The sequence below is a fragment of the Corvus brachyrhynchos genome, unplaced genomic scaffold, assembly GCF_000691975.1.
Source record: "Corvus brachyrhynchos isolate BGI_N302 unplaced genomic scaffold, ASM69197v1 scaffold215, whole genome shotgun sequence".
NCBI lineage: Eukaryota > Metazoa > Chordata > Aves > Passeriformes > Corvidae > Corvus > Corvus brachyrhynchos.
In genome coordinates this window covers 568,827-573,223 of record NW_008237887.1, presented here as the reverse complement: position 1 = coordinate 573,223, position 4,397 = coordinate 568,827, and positions in this window count along the sequence as shown.

Here is a 4,397-nt window from a genome sequence, read left to right as displayed (position 1 = left end):
TGCGGGCCTGTGGCCCCTCACAAAGGAGCTGCGGGGCTCAAGCACGCCCCAAACGCGTCTCTCCCGTCCCGCCGACACCGGGCGAGCCCCGGGGAAGGTCAGCGGTGGAAGGGGCTGACAGGGCCGCGACACAATAAATAATCGCTATTTATAAACTTAGGGAGCGCCTTGGCTCCCGCCGCGGCCTTCCCGCCTTTCGGCTGCTTGGCTGTGCGGTGGTTGGGGCTTTTTCCTGCACTAACTCACTTCCTCAGCGCCCGAGAAGTGCCACCGCTCGAGGGAAACCTCAGTCTGGCTCCGGTGTGGCTCCGCTTCCCAAAAGAGGTCCCTAATCCCCCTCGGCGCAGATAGCGATGGATACAGACCTACGTGTGAGGCTCCCGGGCACTTCCGAGTGCCTCCCTGCGCCCAGGTGCTCGCACCCTGCCCAAGGAGCGTTCATCACCCTCCTCCCCGGAGTGCACAGATTCTCCATAGAGAAGGCTGTTAAATTCTAGTCTGGAATGGGGCTGTTCTAGACAGGCTTCCATTCCTGTATCGTTATCCTTGCCGCTCTAGGCTGTGGGGTGTTTTTGGGTAAAACATCGCAAATATGTAAGGAGACAAAGAGCAGCTGTAAACTGGGGTGGCTCTTGCCAGGCTCTTTCCTGCTCCACCTGAGGACAGCTCCAGACCACGAACACTGTTCAGAACAAATCCTTCCCGCGTGTATTTTAACTGTTTTCCCACCCCCCACTGTCTGCTAATCCCTGGGGAACTGCCCAGCCTTTGCTTCAGAAGAAAAGTTGGATAATGTGGGATTGTGGGTGTGTTCGCTCCTTTATACAGTGTAGCAGAGACCGATAGTTTGGATAGTTTGCTTATAGCTGTGGTATTTCTCAGATACTCGGGTATTTCTCAGTTCTTAGCAGCACTTAGGAGCCCTACTGAATTATTTCTGGGTTAGTAAGTGTGTCACTTCCCAGTTCTTATCTAACTATTGAGTAAGTGTTGCACTCTGATTTCCCAGCACGTGACTTTTGTTTGCTTTGACCATAAATAGTATTTTTAGCATATTCAAGAAAGAGTTGGCCAGCAGTCTTTGGCAAGCAGCTGCCATTGAGGCGGGAAAGGTTCGGAAGTGCTTGTGTTTGTAAACAGTGTCCCTTCTCCATGAGAGCAGTGAGAGAGGGAGGTGAGTGCAGTTCAGGAGTGGAGATGTTTGATGGACTGGGCAGGAGAGCACAGACCTTCCTCAGGTGAGACTTCAAAAAATTGTTGGATAGAGTGGGCGATCCTTGGAAATCAGGAATGAGTAGAGGAAAAAAAAATACACGTAATTCCTGTTGGGAGGAAGAACTTGGTATAAATACCTTGGGAAAAAGTGGCTTTTGGAGCTTTCCCCCGTTTACCTGTGTGTGCTTGCTAATTAATTATGCTCTCAATACATCATGCACATTCATCAGGCAGAAGCTCCTTGAATTGTTTTTGTCTTTGGAATATCTTTTCCTGTGTTTTTTTCCCTTTCAGCAAAAAGTGGCATGTAAATCTCTTGGCAGCATTTTGTTACAAGTGACCTGGGGTCACCTGAGGATTTAAACTTCTGTGAGAGAGAATAGAAGTTTTACATTGATGGACTATAATGGGAGGTGTGGGTAGTTTTCTTACAGACTGCAACGAAATAATGGTTTTTATCGTGTACAGTTTTGTCTGTAGAATAAAAAATGATGGCTGAATAAGTAGTAGTTGGGAGGAGGGTTTATACAGTGGTTTTAAATGTAATCTGTCTAGGCAAGGAGGAGATGACCTATAGAGGGTTCAAACCCTGGTATGTAACATTTGCAGCCTAAATTTTCATTCAGGTGTCAGCAGTTTGTCAAAATTCATGAAGTTGGATCCTGACTTAAGATATTTTATCCAAGGCTATGAAAACTTTCAGCAGGGGATTTTCATGTTGGAGTTGTTTTAACTTTGTGACCTGACCTTGTTTTAAACTTAAAGCTGAGCCCTGTGCACTCTAATGGGGGCAATTTCATCCCTCAGTGGCTTGTGGCAGAGTGTGGAGAATTTGGATTAAAGGCCATTCTAGCCAAAAACTGTTCAAAACTGTTGTTCCTTAGAGCTTGTCACCATCATGATCTTGAGCATCAGTGCAGAGAGGGATTATTTTGAGACAGCCGTTCAGGCAGAAATTCTGCTTCATATTAATCCCTTGGCTGAGGTTTCTGTGAGTTTTAGGTATGGTGGTGGTGTAATTTAAGTTGCTCGCTGGCTGTGGCTGTTTGGGGACGTGAGGAAAAACTCCTGGGTGTAGGAATGCAAAATAATCCAGGCAACGGAAAGGATCTGTTCTTACTGTCTTCTGTGCAAGTCAGAGATTGATGGAGAGAAAATCTGAAACCTGTAGTGGTTTTCTATTGAGCTCGTGTTCTTTGTGTGGAGAACAGTGGAGGTGAGGCATGGGTGGTTACTGCTGTTTTAATAAACATCTGTGGGGATTGAGCTGGCTTGGGATTGCTGGTGTTGGACCCTAACAGAGACAAGTGCTAAGCTCAGCCCTGGGTGGGAGCATCAGTTTCACTCTAGTATTGTGCCTCTTTTTTTTCCTCTTTTTTTTTTTTTTTTCAGTGAAAGCAGCATCTGTGTGCGCAGAAGTCAGGGTTTAATTTTTGCTGTGCTCTGTAAAAATCAGGACAGGCAAGGTGTAAGCTGGGTTGCATTCGTGGCGTTTGGAGTCAGAGGCTCAAATTCAATGCTGAATGAAAATGTTTTCAAATGAAAATATATCTTTAGGCTTAAAAAACCCTCCTTTGAGTCTCTGAGTGTAGGAATTTCTGCGGTTGGATGCTAGAAGTGTGAAGGATTTTTGCTGTTCTCCTCTGAATCCTGAGGTGCATGGGGTTTGTTGTTCCCCGTCTAACCCCATATAGGGAAGGAGTGGATGGAAATGGACACTGTAACACAGACAGGCCAAGGAATGTGCTGCCTGGCAAGCGGGGAGCTCTTGGATGTGTGTGCTGGACCACTATTCCTGGTTAATTGAAACAAGCTGCTTTGTGCAGCCTGCAGCAGCGTGGGGCTCAGGTAGCCTGGAACAGATCCCCGAGAGCCTTCACTGTAGGAGAGCTGCAAGTACAGCCCTTGGAGCTGGAAATTCCAGGGAGCCAGGACACATCTTGGGGAATGGTGGATCTAAGAATCGGGACAAAACTTGCTGGATGCAGCAGAGGTGATGGGAATGCCAGCTGCGCTCAGCCATACGCAAGTGGGTTGGCAAATAAGGATCAGAAGTTGGAACTAACTTTGTATTCTTTGTTCAATAACATATTTTATTAATCTGCAGGACTTCAGGCTGGTTTAAATGACTAAGTGCTCCTGGGCTGATCGTAGCCGAGACCACAGGCAGCTCCATGAGCTGGAAAAGCCAAAGGCAGAGTGCTGAACACCTCCGTGAGCAGGCAGTGACAGCACCAGCTGACAGACACATTTTGTAAAACACATTTGTATCCAAGTCGTTGCTGGATGATATAGTGTGACCATATGGATAGTGAGGGTTTGATAAAGTATCTGCTGCCTGGGATGGGTTTTTAGGGAAGAGCTTTGAGGATTTCAGGGGGACAAAGCCTTGAAAGAGCTGTGCAGCTTGCAATTTAGAAGGTGATGGGTCTTGCCATCTGCAAAAACATTAACATTTCCTGTGCTTTTTCCTTCAGTTTCCAAGTCATTTAAATGCTCTTGTGCATTATAGAGTAGTAAATAACTGTCAATATTCAATAGCATGGTTTTAAAACCCAGTTTTACTTTGCTTTTTAAGGCTTTCTGATAACAAACAGTTGTTCTTGCTTGCATCACTTGTTGGATTTGTATCCCTTGACACCCTGCCTTCAAACCTGCAAGTGCATAAAACCTTTTTTTAGCCCTTTTTGACCTCATTTCTAGGCCGGTGTCATGTACTTTGTACCCAGTCACATCTAAGTACATCAATCACCCGTACGTGTCGTATGACAGTAAGGGGACACCCCACTGGCCCAGGATTGGATACACTTCCTTGTTTTTTCCATTGCATATTTGTTTTCAGCCTGCTCACCCTACCCTGAGTCCCTGTGAGTTGGAGTTTCTGCCAGCCTGACACTTGGATTGCCACATTCAAAGCCTAATTTATCCTGAAGCATTTTCCCTCAAAAGAGATTGAAGGCTGAGATAAGTTGAAAAATCTTACGGCCAGCAGATTTTTTTTTTTTAACATTCTTGTGTCTCTTGCATTAGTGGGGGGACTCCAAACTTCAGAAGTATTAAAAATGTGTCTCACCTGAAGCCTTCCTTTATTTATTCCTAATGATGTGATAGTTCAGGAGGAAATTGCTGTAGGTGTTCAGAGTAGTTCCGGAAAAACTCCCTGTACCTTTGGATCTTCTGTT